We start from the raw sequence: 23,162 nt of genomic DNA on the forward strand, positions 1-23,162 counted from the left end.
TCTCTTCTCTCCCTCCCTTCTTTTCTTCCTTTTCTGCTTGTTTATTAATTATTATTTCCTTTGTTTGTGTGTATGTTTGTTTGTTTTAGAGAGGGCCTCATGTAACCCAGGCTGGTCCAGAACTTTCTGGGCAGTCCAGGATGGCCTTGAGCTGACTTAGTCAGGGGAGTGTGTGTTCAGTCTGGCACACTGTGGCAAGTGCTCTACACATGTGGAGAGGAACACAGAATGCCTCAGAGAAACAGAGGAGTGTGGAGGCAGTGACATGACAAGCATATGGCTTTAGCTGCAGGGCCCTCAAATCAACCCTTGGAACCTACCGCTTCTTTTTCAGTTGCTAATGCATTCACTTACTCCAAGGCTTATGGTTTTAAAACATATTTTTTAAAAATCCTAGATATATTCTTATACTGAGGGCTCTGTGCTTAAAGGTCATATATTCCATTCAGCATTTTTACAGAAGTTTCTTTTCCCAATCTTCATTTGTTTTGGAGAACATTTGCCAGTACTGAAAGCCACTGCTTGGGGAACAGCTGCTCTAATATCTGTTTTTAAAGGAACTCTAACCTCCAGGATGGACCTATGGACACAAAGAGCCTCTAAACGGAAGTAGTTATGATTTATATGTTCCAAGGGCTAAGTTCCTGACTCAAAAGAATCATCATTTCTTTCAGAAGAGGCACTGGGGAGCTCCCCTTCTCCTGTCCAAACCCATGTTCTCCCACCAGAAAGAGGCTATGTGAGGACATCAGGAAAACCCTCAACAGAAACTAACAGAATCCACACCAGAGGACACTGCAGCCAGTCCCGGTGAGACCTGATAAGCTACGGTCAGATGGAAAGGGAGGAAGACCTCCCCTATAAGTGGACTTAGAGAGGGGCAGGGAGGAGATGAGGGGCGGAGGGTGGGATTGGAAGGGAATGAGAGAGGGGGCTACAGCTGGGACACAGAGTAAATAAACTGTAATTAATATTTTAAAAAATCCACACCTTGGGTGTCTTGACCTAGACTCCAGAGCTGTGAGAAATCTTTCTGTTGTTTAAGCTGTCTAGTCTCTTAGTAGGCCAAGCCAACTAAGGAACCCTCCTCACATAGAAATATTTTTCCATTAAACCTGATATGACATGTGGCATATACAACATTCTTATTTCTTGGGCAGTTGAGAAGCAAACACGTGTATTGAAACAAATTTATATCTTATAGATTTTCATATTTTAAAAAGTTAATGGAAATACTTAATTTTTCCTGTAATTACTATTTAACTATAATGCTTAAAGCCTGCTTGGAAATACTCCTGAAACACAGTCATGATGCTTTTGCCATGCAGCTTCAGATAGCCCAGAGGGATACTGAGGCAGGAGGATTGCTTGAGTCTAGGAGTGTGAGATGAGCCTAAGTAAGATAGCAAGACAGTATGACTTCATGATACATTTACTAAAATTAGTTCATCGTAAAAAAAAAATTAAATTAAAAAATACTATAGTCTAAAAGAATCATGGAATAAGGTCTTGGAGCCCTGGGTTCTAACCACTGGGTTGATTTTTAAAAATTAGGAGCAACTAAATATTAAAGAAAAAGAAATAAAGCCAAGGTGGACTCCAATATGTTCCTGATCCATACCTGGAATCTTATTATACTAATGTGTAAAGTTACGCTTAGAAATGAAGTCTGCTTTTCCAATTTTACAGCTAAGTGAAGTTCAAGGTTTATTCACCATGTGAAATTTTACCAAGTAAAACTATTCGCCCATAATTGTGGCATGGCAAGTGTGCATGGCACATGCACAAAATGCAAAAGAAAAGAAAAAAGAAAGCCTGAGTCTGAGTTTGGTTCCCAACACCCATGAGGGTGGCTAATAACCCCCCTCCCTTTTTTTTAGCTACAGCTTCCGGAAATCCAAGTCCTCCTGGCCTACATGGGCACCTGCACTCATGTGGCATGCATTCACATAGACACCCGCACATACACATGCTCATAAAAATAAAGTAAATCTTAGAAACAAACAAACAAAAACTGGACGGGGCATGGTAAGCCCACTTTACCTTTCCAAGTAGCATCTGTTGGCTGCTCAGAACGTGGTGAAGCCCGGGTACTGCCGAGTCCCTATTACTGGTGGGTTGATTAGCTCAGATGGATCCTGATCCCCCATCTGGCCAAATCATCAAAAGGCTGCAGGGAACCTCCAACCACCAGCAGTGAAGAACCTGAGGACAGCAGCGATGAACTGGCTCTTCAGAGGCTGGGGCGGGAGATGCCTCCACTAGTTTCTGAAAATGTAAGAATCTGGAAATACCACTTTTACTGTTTCTTTGGGGAACAATGCCTTGTGCCTTGTGCCCAGGCAAAACAGCCTTTGGGATGTGCACCTATGTAGCTTCCTTTGCCTTCACTTTACTTCTTCTTAATACATTTGTTCTTGAATGAGAGGCTGCAGGCCTCTGACTGGAGCCACAGCCAAAACATCCACACCCACAGCAGTCCCACACCACCTTGAAAGCCATGGCACCAGGCACTGCAGGTGTGGCTGGAGCAAGAGGGCAACCTCTTGGGGCAGAAGCCAGCGCTCTTCTCTGTGAGCTACATACCTGCCTCTACCACACCCACTGTGTCCAAGATAGGTACAGAGAACCCTTTGCTGAGCAAGGGTTGGAAGACCTGGGTGTGGAATTGGCAGGGACAGATTTCCTCTGAACAGAAAGGTTACAACTGTGGAACTCTGAGATCTGCCTACTTTGAAGGAACCTGAAGAAGCGAACAGATTAGGAGATGGCCAGTTCTCCCTGGGAAGGAAAATATGATTGACTTATTTAAAACCAAAGGTTGTGTTCATCATGGGCAACACACTGCAGCCAAAACATTGACTGTGTCTTTGAACTGGACTTCAAACACACATCTATCTCCTAAAATCATATTTCAATGCATTTCATTTATTTGAAATAACTTCATGAGTCCAGAACTAAAATGTTTTAGAACATTGTACTTATTTGGACAGTATCACCACCACCACATGATTAAAAGCAATGAAAGGAGTGAGCGTACGTTCCTGTATTCAGCATGCCAGTGGAGAACATTGGAAAAGTAAGACGTGGAACACAGACGTGGAAGCCAGCACTTGGGAGGTGGAGATGGGAGGGTCAGGTTCAAGCACCTCCTTGCCTATTTAGTGAGTTTATTTGAAGCCAAGCTGGGATATGTGAGACCCAGTCTATAAAATAAAACAGAGCCGTGGAGCAGACAGAAGGATGTATCCCTAAATCCACATACTAGGGAAAAAAAATTGTAAGTCCTTTCTGTAGACCCCAACATCTGTGATACATTCACTTCTTGCTTACCTCACTACCGAGAAAGTTCAGGCTGAAATAAACAAAGGGTCCATGTTTACAGCCTTGGAGGAGCGGGTTGTCCCACAGGGGCATCATGTGCTGAGAATCCTGCTTTGAAGGGTACGGTAGCCAGCTCCAAGTGAGAGCCTCCCAAGAACCCTGAAGGTTCAAAGTGAGATCTGCTGGCCACACCCACCTCTCATATACCCAGGAGGATTTGTCACATTTTTTTTGTCCTTCCCTTTAACTGAAACCCTTTTATACACTTGGTATAATCTCAAGACATACTTGTTTGTTTGTTGTTTGTTTGTCAATTTTTTTTCTCTTTTCCTCAAATTCAATGCTGGTGTACTTTAATCAAATTATCATACCCTCCTCATTTCTGATATTTTGCTTCCCCTCTCTGTTCTCCATGTGGTTTGATAGCTCTGTCTCTGGGTACAGATTATATTTTGAAAGCTGATTTGTGGTGGTGGTAGTTGGAAGGTGTACTGAGATTTTTACACATGTTCATTTTTGTTGTGTTTTAAACAACCTACTGAATCTAATTAGTGTTGTGCATTTGTCCATGGATGTGGGGCCAACAGCTGAAATACAGGCAACACACCACCCTGAAAGAAAACTGACCATCTCCCCACACCCAGAAGCCATCAACTGTCAATAACCCTTGAGCTAAAGCTGAGGACAGCTGTGCCCTCCCCTGTGCCCCTCCCCCATCCTCACTGCAGCGTGAACTGCTTCCATGTTGCACAGGTCTTGTTTAAGTAAGCACAGCTGCTGCGAGTTCTTGAGTGCAGAGTCCAGTCCTGAAAACACTGCTTTGCCTAGTTCTCTGACCACTGGCTTTTACAATCTTTCCGACCCCTCTTGTTCCCTAAGCCTAGATAGTAGATAGATAGATAGATAGATAGATAGATAGATAGATAGTAGATAAATGAAAAGAACCCCTTTTGTTTGTTTATTGAGATGCGGTTTCTCTGAGTAGCCTTGGCTGTCCTGGACTCACTTTATAGACCAGGCTGGCCTCAAACTCAGAGAGATCCATCTACCTCTGCTTCCCAGAGTGCTGTGATTACAGGCGTGTGCCACTGTGCCCAGCTAAGAAAAGAAATCTTAATGTTGTCATGGTGGCACTGGTTTGTAATCCTAGTACTTGAGAAGCTGAGTCAGGCACTCTGTGAGTTTAAGACCCACCTGGACTATGTATTGAGAGCCTGTCGCCCCTCCCCCCCACACACAAAAAAGATAACAGAAAAGGCTTTATTTGGAGAAACTATGGGAAGTAATTTTGTTGAAGGGCTCCTCTTTCATTCTCTGTGGCAATTACTAGGATTCGGCTCATGCAAGCCTGTGAAAGGCAGTTGGCACATTGCACTCATAAAATCCCTACCAGACATGCTGAAAAGTCTATCCATCTTTATCTTCTAGTCACCTCACAGAAAAACAAACAAACAAAAAAAATGGCAGTTTACAAGAGCTCTTTTAATATTGGAAACAATCTCTCCATCATCATGCCATACCCACATAACTATGGACAGTTCAAATACAAGTGTGTGAAACTCTCTTTTCCAGAATATTCCAGGGAAAATCTTAGCTTCTCTCTGAAGAGGTAGAATCTCACACCACCTTCACTCTGCCTAGACACCTCTGATTTCCTAACAGGTAATAGATACCTGGATCAATAGACTGGCAGAATCCTAGAGACCTAGAAACTGAAAAAAAAAAAAAAGAGAGAGAAAGAGAGAGAGAGAGACTTGCAAATTAGGCCCCTGTTTTTCCTAGAATTTTTTCTTAACGGTCTACCTAATTGCCAGTGAAAAGATGTTGGAATGCTCCATACAGCAACTGCTACAATACCTCAGTGTTCTTCTCTGCCCAGGGAGCATAATTATTATTCTCCAGATACTTATGTTTGAGAGCAGCTCAGGTAACATGTAGTAAGATGTTGTCAATGTTTGAGAGCCGGATACCACACAGAACGAGATGCGGATGAAGTCTGAGAACATTTCCTGTCCTCCACTTTCTCCTGGATTGATGAAGAATTAAGAAGGCCACTGGAGAGTCGTTGCTGAAGTCCAGAGCATTAGAGATGTCTGAGTAAATTAATAGTTCTTAAAAATACCTTGAAGAGTCATAGAGATGTGACTCTTGTAGGAGATCTCACTCTAAGGACCTTTGGAGATTTCTTGTTCTCATCACAAAATACTAATGGGGTCCCCATGAGGAACAAGACCAAGCCTGAATAGGGAAGGGGACTTGGAGTTGATCTTCCTTCCCCCAAGCTGTGAAGGAGGAATTGAACATATTCATGGCACAAGGATATGGCATGCAGGTTCCTGAAAGGATCATATCCTAGATATCATACTTATACCTCATCAGTGAATAATGGAGACTAGCCTGCAATTACTACATGTGTTGGTTAATCTGTATTTTCGCTTGACTGGCTCTAGAATCGCCATGGAAACAACCGCTGGGCATGTCTGTGGAAGGTTTTCTAGCTTAGGTAAATTGGTGTGAGAGTACCCACTCTAAATGGGAATAGCACCTTGCCATGGGCTGTGGTTCTGGGCTGTATAAAGGAGTAAGCCCAACAGCAGTATTCACCTCCTTCTGCTTCCCCGATATGGGTACGGATTCCTAATAGTGGTGTCTGTGCCCATGGACCCAGGGAACCTGCATTTAGGCTCATCCAGGTTGGCCCAACACCAATATCCTTATATTTGTGACTGTCTGTTCCTCTGCTTCTAAGGTTAGAGCTGGATTCTTCAGAAAAGAGTGTATATAGACATATGGCATCAAGAGAATTCATGAATTGCCTGGATCTGTGCTGCAAATGAACGTTCCAATTACCCACGTGCCGCATTTCAAAGGCGACAGTGATTTGTGTAGGTTGGTTTACATAGGAGTGGCTTTCAATAAGGAAAATGTATTCCTGGATCTTTGATTTGCTTAACAAGCAGCTTTCAACTTCCAGTTTTATTAATTGCTCTGAAAACCTACAATTTAGGTAAAACTAATTACATTTGATTTTACTCAGTTGGTTAGCTCTTTTTTATTGTAAATGGGACTGAAAACAATCACTCTTATCTATATGTGCTGCATATGATATGACAATGGGGAATGCAGGGAGACATCCATCTACTTCCTCAGAATTAGATCTAGCTTGATTTCTAATGAAGGGTTTGTCCTTGCAAAAAAAAAAAAAAAAATTGCCTTGACAAGTCTTTTCTCCCAAGAATCAATATATTTTTCCTTGTTTCTTTTTAAAAGCACGTTTATTTGCCTTCTGTCACCTTGTTTCTTTTTAAATCTTCTAAGGCAGCAGTGACCAGTTGTAATTATCCGATGGATGCATGCATGCACTGAAGAAGAGGAGTCTTGTTACCCCCATGAGATGACAAGGCTTGGTAGAGGTGGTGTTAATTTGAGGGGATTTCTCTAAGCTCTAAGCAAGGAAACAGTGTTAGTTCAGCACCTACTTGCTGGAAGATCCCATCAGCAAGAGAAATGTTAGGGTGTGGTCAAATCCTATAATTGAGAGAAGTGTCAAGTGAGGTAAAGAAGTCAGCTCCATGAAAGTTGCTTTAGTGTTGAGCAGGTTGGCTTGGCTTTTTTTTTTTTTTTTTTTTTTTGGTCCTGATGGATTGCGAAGCTTTCTTCATGAGGTTCCTCAAAGGCTGCAGGGCCTCTGGCCATCAGTTATCACTTGTGATTGCTTACTACAAAGTCAGACATTATGATGACATAATCTCCCCACCCGACACCTATTTGGAGGTAATAATCAAGTACACTTATATGGCAAATAACAGATTTACTATCATAGCCCAAACTGTGAGAAGACAGCCTTACTGAAGGCCGTAGTGAGGACCACGCGTCACCACAAGGGCTCAGATGTCTTTAGTCCTTTGCGGTCATGTCTTCAGATGCATATGGCCCCCATTAGTTTCTCACCCAAGTTCATTGACCCATAACCTTAATGTGGATGATCATCTCTTTAGAAGGGGTTAAAGAGACTAACCTGATGTATAGCATTTATATAGATACTGATAGAACATTTTTTTATTCTGTTATCTCTTTGTGAATTTTATCTCCAAAAAGTAGTCTCAACTCCCAGGAAACTGGGAAGAAAGAAAGCCAGCTATTTCTGTGCTGCCTGCCTCTCCGACCTGGCAGAAAACTGTATTTTGTGATGGTCTTGTGTGCCTACAACATCTCAAAGCCTCAGCTAACTCCAGCAAAGGATACTCTTGCTGAGATATGACCATCAGTGGACCCTGGCCTATCTCTGCTGTGTCTGAGGAGCAGAGACTTTACAGGAATCAAGACTTAGGTTTCAGTTGGCAGGACTTGAGTTAGTTGCATCTCTCATCGCTATGAACAATGCCTGACAGGGAACAGCTCAAGGGAAGGAGGGCTCACTCTGGTTTGCAGTTCATGGTGTTACAGACCATCATGGTAAGGATGTTGTGGCTACAGAAGTGTACAGCACCTGGTGATGTTGTATTTGAGCTTCAGACTCAGAGAGAAACCCTGGTGCTCAGATCACCTGATCTTTTGTTACCCCTGCCCATATAACAGTGTCACCCATGTTTAGGGTGGGTCTATCCACTTCAGTTAACCAGAGAAGAATCTTTCACGGATACACCCATGAATTGTCGCTTCTAGGTGATTCTAGTTCCTGTCAAGCTGACAACCATCATCACAAGGTGGCTTAACTTTGAGTTTGAAGAGAGAATCCTGTCTTAGTTCTCCGATAATATCGCTTTTATTTGCTCCTTCCAAGGACTGCATTCAGCATGTGGGATCACAAGAACATCCATCCTTTCCTTCTGGAAGGCTGTGCACAGGTCTGAGATGTCTTCAATGGTGAGTAATCCTCAGTTAGTGAGGTCTAACATGCAGATACACGTGCATCTTAGACTCCACAGAAAAGGGGCATATTATGAAAGACAGTGGTCATATGGCATCCACCATCAGAAATGGAGAGGTAAATCCCTGCAGCTGATTAGCTCCCTAGCTCCACTTAGATAGTCCAGGATCTCACAGGATCTCACAGGGAATGGTGCCACCCACAGTGGGCAGCCTTCCCACCATGATTAATACAAGCAAGGCAATTCCTTTCTGGCGCATCCAGAAACTGATCTTTCTAAGTGATTCCAGATTCTGCCAAGTTGGCAACACTTGACTGTCACGGTTGTTCTCTGAATCTGTTTAACTAACAACTATTGCAAGTCAGACCAGTGTATGTATGTGTGTTGGGGTGTACATGTTGTATGTGTGTTAGGGTGTGTGTTGTTTTATGTGTGAGTGAATGTGAATATGTGTGTTGGGGTTTGTGTGTGTGATTGTATGTGTTGGGATGTCTGTGTAGGTGTGCATGTTGTTAGAGTGTGTGTGATTGCATGTGTATGTACATGTGTATGTGTTGGAATGTGTTTGTATGTATGTGAGTGTGTGTATGTGTGTGTGTGATATGTGTATGTTGGGTATGTGGTTTAGAAATCATCTCTGGTTCTATTTTTTCCTTAGAGGCCTTCCTCTTTGGTTTTAAGACAGGTTCTCTCACTGACCTGACCCTTCCTGATTTAGCTAGGTTGGCTGGCCAGTGTGCCTAAAGCATCTGCAACTTCTGTCTCCAGCATGCTGAGATTGCAAGTGCATCCTACCAGGCCTGGCGTTTTCACGTGGATTCTGGGTGCTCAGTGAGCATCTCCAACCACCAATGAGATTGCCTTAACGGTTGGTGGTTTTGTGGAGAGAGTGAACATATAGAATATTTGAAGATTCTCATTTCCATCAACACTCCTGTGCCAGAAAATGTACAGAAGTAAATGTCAACAAAGAGTTAAAATATATAAGCAAGAACTGACCAAGGGCCCTGCAACTTCATCAAGCCTATGCTGGCCTCACCCACCCCTCAACACTCTCAGGACCCAGCACGTCTGCATCAACCACAGACGTAGTAGCTCAGAGAGGCCCATTTACAGTCAAGCCACATAGAAAAGCCAAAGGGAAGAGTCAATGCAATTAACCCGAAGTGAAATTCTGCTTCTAAAAAATTCTCCCACTCTATTCTTGGATGTATAGTACATGGTTTTCACTGTAATGGCTCTTGTAAATTAATTGCAGACACAGCCATCCATGGGCATTCTTAGAATAAGTGGCAAGTAGTTAATTGCACCCCAAATTAGCCAATTCTGCCCATAATTAACCATTTGAAGACAATTAATTGAATGCATAATATTTGCACCTGCAACTAATTGGAGACCCGTGTATTGTTCCTTGAAGAAATAAATAAATAAATAGCAACAACAACAAAAGAGCCAGTGGCTACTCTTAAAATACAGCCTTTTATAGTCCCAGGTTCTAGAGAGCTGGGGAGAGGACAGAGCTCCGGAAATGCTTGACTAGCTGCAGCTGCCTGGTCAGAAAAGCGTTTTTAAGCTGAAAGGTAAGAGCTGTGTGTGTGTGTGTAACACACAACAGAACGTTTCCTCTAACTCATACAGACGTTATGCAAGGCCTAATGAAGGTAATTACACTAGGCTTTACACAGACTGGAAGGGTTTGCAAGAAAGCATTATTTTTAACTGTTTTTAAATACCCCCCTCTTTCCTTCTATTATTAATGCAAACTACCTGTAGGTAACTTTTTAAAGAATCACTTTTCTTTTTTTTTTAGGTGAAAGACATTCAACATTTGTAAATGTTAAGATCCTTCTGGCTTTTTTGTTTTGTTTTGTTTTGTGTGTGTGTGTGTTATTGTTGTTTTGTGTTTTGGGTTTTTGATTTGTTTTTAATGTAATAGTGCTGTACTGGAGAAAAGGTTCACCCCTGATTTTTGCTGTTATTTCAACCCATTGGAAGCTAATGTGCTTGCAAATGTGAAAAGCAAATGTTTTCTCACATTTATGTGACATCAGAGGAATCACTACTTCTGTGCCGTTGTTTCAGCTGCAGCAGGATCATACGGTGATCCTGGCTCCCTTCGAAAAACAAATGGTTAATAACAACAAGGAGAATAATATTAGCAGCAATGGTGACGGCATCAATTGCTTAGATTTAATACACATAACCTAGCTTACATGGTTACAGTTTTATGTCTGCTTTCTAGATAAGAAAATTGCCCACAGAAACTACTAACTTCCCAATTTTACATAAGCAATAAACCTTAGAAGTGTTACCTAAACTTAGATAATAAAATCCCCTGGAGTCGAACATCCCAGAGCCCAAGACTCAGGCACCACCAAGCTCACGCAACAAATATTTCCCTCAGATGAAGTCCTCTTTTGCTTCCTTTGAGGAGTCCCACAGATGAGTGGGTGACACTAGCAGATAGAGTGAGTCATGTCAATTACGTCTTAGTGCTCTAGGTGTCCCCTTCCCCATGCTTTCCATCTTCAAACAGAAAAATGACATTAGTATATTTATTTTAAAGATAATAAAATCAGGGCAAAGCAATGTCAATGAACTCACTTAAGAATATGTCCTTGGACAAAGGTCACTTCCCAGAGGAATCCTGTATATTTACAAATACAGTCAGCTGTCTTTGGTACAGGTGTCAAGAAAGGACAAACCTCAATGGATGTCAGTGTAAAAAGTGGATACTCACGTGCAAAACACAAGACATCGATTAGATCCTTATCTCACACCCTAGACAGAAGTCATCTCAAAATATGTTAGAGACCTGAAGGTAAGAAGAAAGTTGTAAAGTTCTTGAAGAACACACAGAGCTGATCCCTGTGCCCTTGGTCTTTGAAATGACATTTTAGGTATAATAACAAAGCATGTGTAACAAAACAAAAATTAACAGTTGAGACTGCCCTAAACTAAAATGTTTTTGTGCACTAACAAACTGTAAAAAGCAACACACAGAATGGATTACAATATTTGTAGACCACAAAACTCACAAAACAATAAAAAAAATCACCAACAAGAAGAATGAAGCAACAGTCATAAGCTAATTGAACAGGGAGAAAGAGGTCATGGCTCCTAAGCATCCAATGGCAGCCAGTGCATGGAAATGAGCTCTTCAGCATCCCTAGGAAGATGGGAGTTAAAGGCACTGTAAGTTGTCACCTCACAGACACTGGAAGAACTGTTATAAAAAAGTCAAAAGGTAAGTATGAGAAAGGAAGTGAAAAAGGAAGGCTATACACAGTCCATGGGACTGCAAAGATGTGGACACTGTATAGGCAGAGTAAGGCTACTCAAGGCACAAAGTAATTCCCCATAGGCTCCAGCACACCTGCTTCCCAGCATGCTTTTGGAGAAAATGAAATCAGTGTCTCAAAACAGAAAAACCTGTAAGCCCATGTCTATTTCAGCATTGCTTCCAATAGCCAAGTTTAAGAAATCCAAGCACTCATTTGTGAAGAGGGAAAGAAACTGAACAGATGTATCACAAAAGGAATACTCTATTGCTATTCAGCCTTTAGAAAGTAAAGCATTTCACTCTTTTTGATGAGTGGGTAGATCTGGAATACACTATGATAACTTTAAAAAAAAGTCTAATAAAAAGTCTAAAAAAAAGTCTAAAAAAAAGCAAATTCCACATAATCTCAATTACGTGGATTTTTTAACAAAACTCAAGGAAATAGAGACCACATGTAGTGCTTTCCCTGCATGCATGTAGTGTTTTTCAGGAGCATCCTGTATGATCCTGAGTCACATGTGATAGCCCTGCTTTTGACTGCAAATGAGTGAGTTTCTGTTTTTTAAAAAGATCTATTTATTTATTTATTTATTTATTTATTATGTATGCAGTGTTCTGCCTACATGTATGCCTGTACACCAGATCTCATTACAGGTGATTATGAGCCACCATGTGGTTGCTGTGAATTGAACTCAGGACCTCTGGAAGAGCAGCCAGCACTCTTAACCTCTGAGCCATCTCTCCAGCTCCATGTGTGAGTTTCCTAAACAAACAAACAAACAAAAAATAACAGAGTGAGCATCAAGGAACAGACAGGAGCAGCAGAGGGACAGTAGAACATCATCAAATGAGGAGGTCGTAACCCCCAGCAGCAATGGCCAGAGAACCCTGATGGAGAGAATAAACAAGGTGACCTCTTGAAATCTGGGGCTTACAGTACCTGCAAGAACTGGCTGTGAAAGAAGCATGCTGGGGTTCCTCACTCAGAATCTTGTCGTTGATGATAGTTCTATTCCCACAGCAGGCGTCTCTACACCGTGGGATAAGGAATAGTTACCTCTGTTGGAAATGGCTCACCTTCCAGCTGTTCTCAAGGACAGTGTTTTCAACACTGTTAGCTGCTTGCTCTTTCCTTTCATCCCGTGTCAAAGCCCGAGAGACAGCCTGACCCAGGATAGAGTGTTGACGTTTTTTAGATTTATTCATTTATTTATTTTGTGTGAGTGTTTTCCCTGCCTGCATGCATGTGTATGCACTACATGCATTCTTGGAGTCTTAGGGTGTTGGAAGATGGCATGGAATCCCTGAGAACTAGAGTTACAGACCATTGTGAGCTGCCATGTGGGTGCCAGGGACAGAACCCATGTCCTCTGCAGAAACAGTAAATACTTTTAACTGATGAAGAGAGAGAAAGACACCGACAGTTACAAAACCAGTCCTGGAGGTAACATTACCCCTGGTAACTCCAAAGGCCGCTAGCAGAAGTACCCAAGAAATGAAAGTAGACATGTGGAGGTGGGAGCTAGGACTGAAGAGCCAGGACCAGCTGGGCTACTAAGGAGGATGGTCTGTGGCAGGCAGCAGCAGATGGAGTCTGCACAAGCAGGCCATACCTTGTGGGAAGGCTGCAAAGGCTCTGTAGCTGGGATCTTCCACATTCTGATAAGTCTATGTCATCAGGACCTCGGTTCCTAGTGAATATGAATAAAATTTACTTTATTTTGTTGGGACAGACGATCACTATATCAGAAGCTGAAAAATGCCAATGGTTAGTTTCCTAAGTGGCTTGGGGAAGGACAAGCAGCAAGAGCGTAGGGACCGGGAAGAATACATGAATATTATGTGTCAATATTAAGCACTAAAAGCTCAGAGAATTTATTGCCCTTTTCCCCCATCAAGTAAACCTGAAGCACAGCATTGTCAAGCAACTCACTGATAAAAATTTTGAACAGGACCAAACAAACACAATGCCCTGGGGCACATGCCCAGGTAGCTCCCTCATCTTCGGGACTCAGAGGCTTCAGTCAAAATATGCAGAAGGAAGGATTTACTACAGAGATAAGATATTCTTGCGTGGCTTCCTCTCTCCACCTTGTCTCAGTGCTCAGTGAGGCTGCTTAGAGAGGCAGCACATGCTCCCACATGTTTCTCACTGGTGCCCACAGACTGTTAACAGCACAACTCCTAACCAGCCAAATAGCTCATTACGTAGTCAAGGTTGGCCTCAAACTCTCAACTATCCTCCTGCCTCAGATTACTGAGAGCTGAGATTACAATTGCACTCCACCATGCTCAGCTTAACAAAAACAACTCTTGAGTTTAGTCTGTGTTCTTCAGGAAAAAAAATTACACGTGGTGGTAAATAAATCTCTCTCTTTCTCTCTCTCTCTCCCCTTTCCTTTGCCTTTTCAGAGTGTCTGCTTAACTAATCATACTAACGTGCTGGCTTTTTGCCTCCGGAGATTATTAAAAGCATGATTTTTATTTTATTTCCTTCTGCTATGTAAGAGAAAAGCTGGTGGCGTTTTACCTGATGGATTTATATAATAAGTGGGTTTATTCCCTAAGACAAAAGTTGTTTTTTGTTTGTTTTGTTGTTGTTTGGCATCTCTGAGATGAGGATATCCCGAGGACAATCAATGTGTCACCCTTGCTCTCCAATGCCTATTTCCTAGAGACAAGAGTGTCTGCGTTCTGCCCCACGCACTGACCCTTTTCCAGTGCTTGTACAGACCCTCCCCCACTGGATGGATTTGCACATTTCTCTATTATGCCATTCAGGAGAGTAACTGATTCATAGATGTCCTAGAAACAGACCGCTGTACTCATCTTGGGAACGGCAATGGATCTCTGGAGTGGCAGTCATGGACAGCCACACCTTCAGCTTGCTCCAAGGCAGGGATAGCTTTAGATCTACAATTACATTGGCTTGTTAATACCTCTTTTCCTTTCTAGCTGTTAAATCTCCATTCTGTCTCCCAATGGAATCTGAGCACCACATCATTGTGCACTGTGAATTAATGATTACCAGCATTGGTGACCTTTTCTACATGTACCCAAACTTCAATTTATACCCAGTTCATATTGATGCTGGCTCCTGTTTCTCCAGTCAGCCACAGTGATGGACAGGGGTTGGGCAACGAGAGGAAGCAGGGGAGGACAGCTAAGACACATGACTCAGCTTAGGTCTGGCTTCCAGTCTCACTAAGAGTCTGGCTGTCCCCTGAGATCCCTCTCTCCACACGCATTCTCACTCTTCACAGAAACCTCCAGATTCCCAGCCTTCCCTTGGCCGGCCCCTCCCCCCTCCCCTCCTCCCCTTTCCCCACAAAGGCACTTCTCGCCTCCTGCACACCACGTGAGCAGGGACTCACAGATGCATAATTTATACAGACACATACTGGCTGACGGATGCCACTCCTTTCAGCGTGTACAAAAGCAATGAAGAGAGTCACTCCTAGAATATGAGGCGCAAATCAGATGGCAGTGAGGCCCTAGTGTATTGTGGAGCATGTGCTGTTCCTAATGACGCTGAAGTCTCTCCGCAGCCTCTGTGAGGCTCACAGCAAAAGCACCACTGTCTTGGCCTGCCTCAGGTCTTTTCAGAGCCTAAGACACAGCAGAGTCTGTCCTCACATTATTTACAAGTTGCTCACCTTGGGCTGTCTTCAAACATGACCTCATTGCCACCTGCCAGGCAGAGGATGGGTGTAAAATGCTAGCCCATTATGTAGAAGATGGTGTGAACCCTGGAAGCCTGCTGTCCCAACAGCCAGCCTGAAAAGAGCAGATGGGAATGAGGGGGTGGGGAAATGGACAGAGAAAGAACTGAGGATTCCTTTCTCATTCATTAGCAGGCCTCCTCACCCCACCACACATTAAAAAAAAAGAAAGAACGAAAGAGAGAAAGAAAGAAAGAAAGAAAGAAAGAAAGAAAAGAAAAGAAAAGAAAAGAAAAGAAAGAGAAGCTTCTTTTTTTTAAAAAAAAAAAAGGTAAGGAACAAAAATTTTCAAGCTCATCAGTCAAACGACAAGTGAATCCCAGACCCAGAAGCTTTCCTTGTCTGGGGTGTTTGGGAATAATTTTTCAACGTTTGAGCTCCATCTTGTCTTCAGGACTCCCCCCACATTATGCCTGGGCTTTGGAGTGAGTCAGTTCAGCGAAGGCACACTTAATCAATGTCACACCGGTCCCCACCAAGGCTCCTGCTGCTTGGGCCTTAGAGATGAACTATTAATGAAAATGGGAGGAGGCAAAGAAATACGTCCACTGAGTGAGTTTAAGATTTTTCTTCCTAGACTGCCACTGGATGGATGGGAAAGGACAAATACTTTCTAGAGTATCACTGGGAGGGATGGAGGACAAATAGCCCTAAGTGGATTTGGGGAATACTGAATCTGAGCTGTGAAATGGTGAGAGGAAGTCAAATTTTATATAAGAGAAGAGCAAGGTTGTAGTGGAAGTTTTGGATTCTTAAAAAATAACCAGTTATGTTAGGTAAATATTATTTATGTTATGTAAATTTTGTTTTGATCCTAAATGTGGGATATGGGACTGCCTTAGTCTCTGCACAGTTGATAGTTGTGTCGTGCCACTCAGAGAGGGGCATGGTCTTTGCCAGTTGGAGTTAGTGGAATTCTGATGTCTCTAGGAGAGGATAAATACTCAGAGAGAGGGAGAGAGAGAGAGGGAGGGAGGGAGAGAGAGGAAGGGGGCTTCAAGGAGACAGCCAGCAGACAGAGGAGGAAAAGGGCTGTTTGACTTGATGCATTTGTCATTGGCTGTTGCTGGACTGCTAGATATCCTGGCTACTGATAGTGGTATTTCCCTAAGGAACCCGGCAACTCTAATGAGCTGGAACTAAGTCTAAAGAGGTCTATGTCTTCTTTCCCTTTTAACTTTTCTCTCTTACATAGGGTTGGAAGTTTGGAAGGGAGATCGAGGCTAAAAACCCCAAATAAAGTAGAGTTTAAAAGCTAGCGCCTACACAAGGTAAAGCGATATCCGATGGATTGGAAGCAGTGCTTTATTTTATGTACAACAAAAGTGTACTGTAGTGCCTTACATAGCATCATGCCTGCAATCCTAGTGCTGGGGAGACTGAGTTGGAGGACCCCAAAGGCTTGCTAGCCAGAGAAACAGTCAAGCCAAATTAATGAGCTCCAGATACAGCAAAAAACTCTGACTCGGAACATAAAGTGAGGAGTTCGGGGTATAAGAATTTTACTGTTCCTCCAGAGGCCACCTTGGATGACTCACAACTGCCTCTACTTCTAACTCCAGGACCACTGAAGCCTGTGGCCTCCAGAGGAAGCGCATTCATGTGCACATACCCACATCACACACACACACACACACACACACACACACACACACACATATACACACACTTAAAATCTTAAGAAAATGAGGCAGAAAGCAATTAAGGATACAATGTGGACCTTTAACAATCTCATCCATGTGCACCACACACACACACACACACACACACACACCACCCCTCACCCCAGGAGACAGGCAAGCAGTCCCAAATACTCTGTGGTTCCCTTATAGGGGAAAAACAACAAATAAACCAAATTGTTAATGTCTACTTATTACGAGTGTACTCATGTTATGTGGCATAGAGCAAATTTCTGCCAGTGAGACTTGAACTCTGGAGTCATGCTTGTTATCTCTGGAAGGAATGAGAAAACGCACCACAGGAGTGAGGTGTGAGGGCTGAGTGTGTAGTTTGCATTAGGGAGCTAGGTTAGTGTTCCCAAAGGAATGGGCTCAACCCCCAGGACCAGAACAAGAAATTACCAACATTCTGCTTGCAAATACTAGGTAATTCAGCGATTGGGCTGAATTTACAGACAGAGCATGAGGAAGTATGTGGGCATCTAAAAAACAAGTGGATATTTCTAATTTTAAAATAAGTTATACTCTGAAAATGCACGTTGTTTTCTTGATTTTGTAATAGAACTAGCTTGTGACAGTTTTGTTCTGTATCTGGTTTGGAAAAAAGCATTCTGTATTCTATGAGCTCACATGTGTTCAGCAAGAACAGCCATAAAATTTCTAGGGTGTGGGTTAAAGCAGTGACAGAGCAGGGCAGCATGGCCAGTGATACCGGTGACTATGTGCAAGAAGCCTACTCTGGGTGCTGGGGGAACGAAGAAATTAGCACTTTATTTCTGGCTCCTTGTTCTTTGGGGGCCATCATCAGTGTTAGGAAACGCACCAATGTTTGGAAACGTGTGCCTGTGCGCCTGCGAAGGTTACACGGGTTCACAAATCACACCACAAGATTGGTTCCACCTGGGAGGTTTATTAAGGGAAGGGGGTTGCAGAGAGACGAGGTGAAAGAGAAAGAGAGAGAGAGAGAGAGAGAGAGAGAGAGAGAGAGAGAGAGAGAGAGAGAGAGAGAGGGAGGGAGGGAGGGAGGGAGGGAAAGCAAGAGAGAAAGAGAGAGGGGGGCTCCAGGAGTTCTCTTATAGGGTGACCCAGGGCATGCGCAGGTAGTTCCAGGTGGTCAGCAGGTGGTCTGGGTGTCTTCACAAATGCCTGATAACCGGTTTGTCAGGTCCCTTGGGGCTGGCCGTAGAGGTGCCTGCTTACTGATCCCAACACTCAGTACTTCTTGTGAAGCCAGTGTGGAGCTGCATGCTAACATCCTACAGCAGGCAGCTCATTGACACTAAGTCGTCAGAAATATCTATCTGTGTTATCAAAAGGTAAGTGTCAGAATAGGTGGGCAGCTCTTCAACTTGGAAGACCAGGTGTCTGAGATCTGTGGGTCCTTGAGATACCTCCAGGCTGTGCAGGGGTAGTCAGCGCTCAGGGCTACCCCCAGTCAGTTGGGGTGGGCGCCTCTCCTCTTAGCCCTTCCAGGAACCTAGCTCTCACCAGAGGAGAGAAAGTGCCGGAAGCTTTCCACTAATTCAGCTACTTATTGAGAATTCCGTAGGTGAGTACTGCGTTGGCATCATTTCCGTTGCTACCCTTCCTTTATGTCCCTCCACTGCATCTCAAGTTCCTGGCGTCTTTGCTACACCAGATATGTAGAAAATAAGGTGGCTCCTGGTTCCTCCACTCCGTCTGAGTGTGTGAGTCAAGCAAGGGGTCCACATTGGCCTCTCATAGAGGAACAGGTTCAGTGGGGTCAAATGAGCTCCAAGAAGCCCAGCTGATGCTGAGGTTGAGAAAATGACCCACCCTCCCCTCTCTCCCAAAGCCACTTTTTCTGTAGGCACAGTAGGCTGCTTTCTCCCATGTGGTATCTGTCAGGTAAATCCCCAGAGAACCCTTTTCAGTGTGAAAGGCAAATTATAGGACATGGGAAGAAGGCCTGCAAATTATTGCCACAGAGAAAGGTATTTACTGGCTCAAAACAAACAACCTTTGTTCCCAAAGTAATACAATTAGCCACTAAATGAGGCAGGCAAAGCGAGAGGCAAACTCCTTTTGAAATGCACCGTCAAATTTCCTTTCCCTTTTTTTCAGTAAAACTTTATGGAGGAAGACATGGAATGCCCAGAGAAAGTCCTACCCACTATCCATATGACAAACTGACAGTGTCCAAACATTTCAAAAGTGTGCTCCTTAACCTGAGACTTGAGAAGGTCTTAAAATGTGAATGTCACCTTGCTTTTTTCTTTTCTTTTCTTTCTTCCTTACATCAGTTTACTATATGCATATGTGTGAATGTGTGTGTGTGTGTGTGTGTGTGTGTGTGTGTGTGTGTGTGTTTGCACACTCCCATGCTATAGCATGCTTTCAAAAGAATCAGAAGACAGCGTGTGGGTCCTGGGGGTCAAACTCAGGACGTTGGATAGAGGAAGTGCACTCACCCTCTGAGCCATCTCCCTGGTTCCACCTTTCCTTCTTGAAGGATTGTCGTACAATACGCATGTTCATGGATGTGCCCACCTGTAAAGCGCTTTCCTGTTGGAGAAGGGCCTTGCTGGGGACATAACTCCTGGGCTTTCCTTACCTGCTGCAGGTAAGGAATCTTTCCCTGCTCTTACCTCTTGGTTGGGCTTCTTGGTCCATTCACAAGGTGTGAGCCCACTGTACCCGGTTAAAATATGTTCATTCCTGGGAGTTCAAAGATCCGTAGGCCTATCTAGTCAGTCTAAGAAGCCACAACTTCAGGTTTCTTCTTACTCTTGTTGGCCTGTGTTATTTTGTCCCTTCCCAGAGCTAAAGGGTTATTTTCCCAGAGATCTTACAGAAATGGGGCCTAGTACTCAGCTGTTTGGGGCAACTCTCCCAGATTTTCACTTTGTGTGTCACTTGTGACAAACATAGACGTGATTGGAGAGGTAGAAATTTCTGATGTTGATTTCTTTGCCACTACCTAGCAATAAAGAGGGTAGACACAGTGCTGAATGTGATGGGTAGGAGTGGGCATGTAGAGGCATCGCAAAGACGCTCAGGATGGGCTCCACTCAGGCAGGCTGGAGGCCCAAGCCAGTCTAGGCCCTCTCCCCGCAAGAAAATTCTGTCCCAGCCCACTAGCTCACACTTCATCCAGGCTGCTTTCAGCAACGCCGGTTACTTAGAGTAGAGGGGTTGCAACCTAAGCCTTGCAGCTTGCAAAGGCAAAAATATTTACTGTCTGCATCTTTGTAGAACACATTTGTAAAGCCCTGCTGATAGGCAGGAGGCAGCTGTTAAGTTTTATCTTCCATAAACACACTGCAATTAACAAAGCAAGGCCTGGAAGCAAACGATAATTCTCAAGGTCTTTAAAACTCTCCCAGGTCACTTCATTGGAGGTTTTTTTTGTTTTGATTTGGTTTTTGTTTTTGTTTGTTTGCTTGTCTGTTTTTTGAGAAAATTGTTTACTCACTGGGTGAGATGGTACACTCCCTCTAATCCCACCTTGTGGAAGGCTGAGGTGGGGGGGAAGATCCTGAGTTTATGGACAACATGGGTTACATAGTAAGTTCTAGGCCAGGCTGAAACAGCATAGGGAGACCCTCCATCAAAAAATAGCAAACCAAAATGGAACAAATAATAACTAAATAAAACTGCTTATTCAATGAAAGGAGTTAGACCATGCTTCTTAGTCAACAGATTACATTCTTTCTTGACCAACATGATCGATTTCCTTCAGTCACTTCCCAGTTCTGATTCTTTACAAAATTCTGCTTGAAGATGTGACTGAAGTGTGTAGTAGTTGAACAGGGAACAGAATGTTGAGTTCCTGAGATATGAATGGCAGGATGTTTCTCCCCTAAACCTGAAAATTCTCAATCAAGCCTTTATGTTGCCTAACAAAGTATTTTCTATATCTTAACCCCCAAAAGTAAGCAAAGAAGCATTTCTAGGTCTTTGGATTGGTGCTTATGATGTGAATTTTCCTCCAAGGCTCCAATCTTTGAACATTTAGTCCCAAGCCGGTGGCACTGTTTTGGAAGCTTGTAGAACCTTTAGGGGGTGGAGCCTTGCTGGAGAATGTGGGTCTCTAGGGCAGGGTCTCAAGGCTTCTCATCTTGCCCTCACTTCCTGTTCATGCTCTACTCCCTGACTGCCCGCACAAGATGACCAGCTGCCTCCTGCTCATGGCAGCATGCCCTCCGCACATGAGTCAGTGATCTCTTTGAACTGCAAACCCAAATAAGCCCTTCCCACTTAAGTTGCTTTTCTACTGTATCTTACTACAGCAAACAGGGAAAAAAAAAAAACACCCTAACAGTTATAAAACAAATGCTATTAGGCTTTCCAGAGTGAGAACGCTTGTCAGTCTGGAATCAGCTTCTCACAGCTCAAACAGTCTAGATAAGTACTGTCAATCAACAGCCTGTCTGTTCCTGAAGGTAGGATCTCTTCCCCTTTCCCAGGTCCTGGAACTCCCATGGACCTAAAAGTTTCAAGTGTACACCAAATGAAAAAGAAATTTCTTCCCAAACTCCTCAACTTCTTCTGCTGCTCCTGTTATATATGTATATAAACATATCACTAATATTATATGTGTATATGTATATTATATATACATATATATTATATTACTATATCATTATATATTAGCATTTTTATTACATATTATGGATATTATAGATGATATATTATGTCATACAATATATAGTATTTCATATATTATAGATTATATACATATGTATATATATCAGGGGCAGAAGAAAAAGTTAAGGAGTTTTTATACATATGTGTAATATATATATATTATCTATACACACATTATAATAATTATAATTACATTATATTAATTATATTATTATATTAATTACATTATATTACTATGTATATTACATATAATATATACATCATATGTATATATTACATATTACACATATGTATATATAATGCATATGTATATATATATATCAGGGAAAGAAGAAAACTTTGAGGAGTTTGGTGAGAAAAGTTTTTTCTTTATGTGTACATTATTAATACGTGTATTAGGTATATACTATTAATGTGTATATTATATATACACACACACACATATACACACACATGTATGTATTTATATATGTATACAATAAATATACATATATTTTTTCATGTATATATGTTCAAGCATCCTGCCAAGTTTGGGTGTTTCCTCAAAATCTAATGGCTCCAAAGCTGCTTGGCCCCAGGTGGCCATGCAGAACCAGAGAGCACTAACCTTTCTCAAGGCAGACAAGGAAGGCACCTGCATGTTCTTAGAGGAAGAGTGCTGTTATCACATCAAGGAATCTAAGCTGACGGAAACTAATATTGAGTTACTCCATAAGCTCTCTGAAGAACTCTACCAATACAAGCGGGCACATCTCTGTTCCACTCTTTCTGACAGTCTTCACTCTTCACATGATCAGCCCCATTCATAGGGTTGGCGGTACTATGTCTGTTTTCTCCTAGCACTTTGCCTCCTTTGTTTTCCTCAGGAATGCATCCATGATGTCCCCAGACTGACTACTCACCACATGCTGCTGCATTCCTATATCCCTGTACCAACCCTATATCCCTGCCTCCTCCTGACATCCTCTTCCTTCCATATCCTGGCTCAGCAAGAAGTAGTCAGAATTTGAGTCTTTGCCACTATACCCAAAGAGGTTGAGGTGTTAGGCCAGAAGTTTTGGAACAAAGACAAGATGGTCTGGGCCAACTGTTCTCCTCCCTTCTCTTTTGACCAGGAGCCTGTACTTTCAAAAGCCCGCACAAAACACTAGACAAAGCCACCTCCTGGTTTTGGATTCCAAAGTGACCACTGCACCTAAGACCCACCTACAGGGTCTAAAACTCACCAAATAAGACTACCCCAGTACCTCACTGTCACATCACATCTCCCCACCACTCTCCTTTAAGATGTTCCTACTCCAGCCCAGCCTAGCAATGTCACTGACCAGCTTCTGTGAGGACAATGAACCCACCAGAGAGCTGCTACCAAAAAACCTGCCTGTTTGCTTTAATTTGGCATGAATTGGCTCATTTCCTCAGCTAGCCATGTAGCTGGATTTGGATATACAGAGAGCTAAGCCCCGCTGTTTAAATGATAAACTTGTTCCTCCATCAAGCATCTCAAGACACACCTTGAAAAAAGATATACTGCAATAAAAAGAATTAGACTGACTTTTATGTATCATTGACTAAAGCCAAAGGGATTTCTTTGTCTTTGGGGTTTGGAAAGATCCTGTCCAAGCTTTAAAGCTTGGGGCTAAAGATTCGATGACTGTCTCTGGTTAGAAAAAAG

This window comes from Meriones unguiculatus, chromosome 1 (genome assembly GCF_030254825.1).
Source record: "Meriones unguiculatus strain TT.TT164.6M chromosome 1, Bangor_MerUng_6.1, whole genome shotgun sequence".
Lineage (NCBI taxonomy): Eukaryota > Metazoa > Chordata > Mammalia > Rodentia > Muridae > Meriones > Meriones unguiculatus.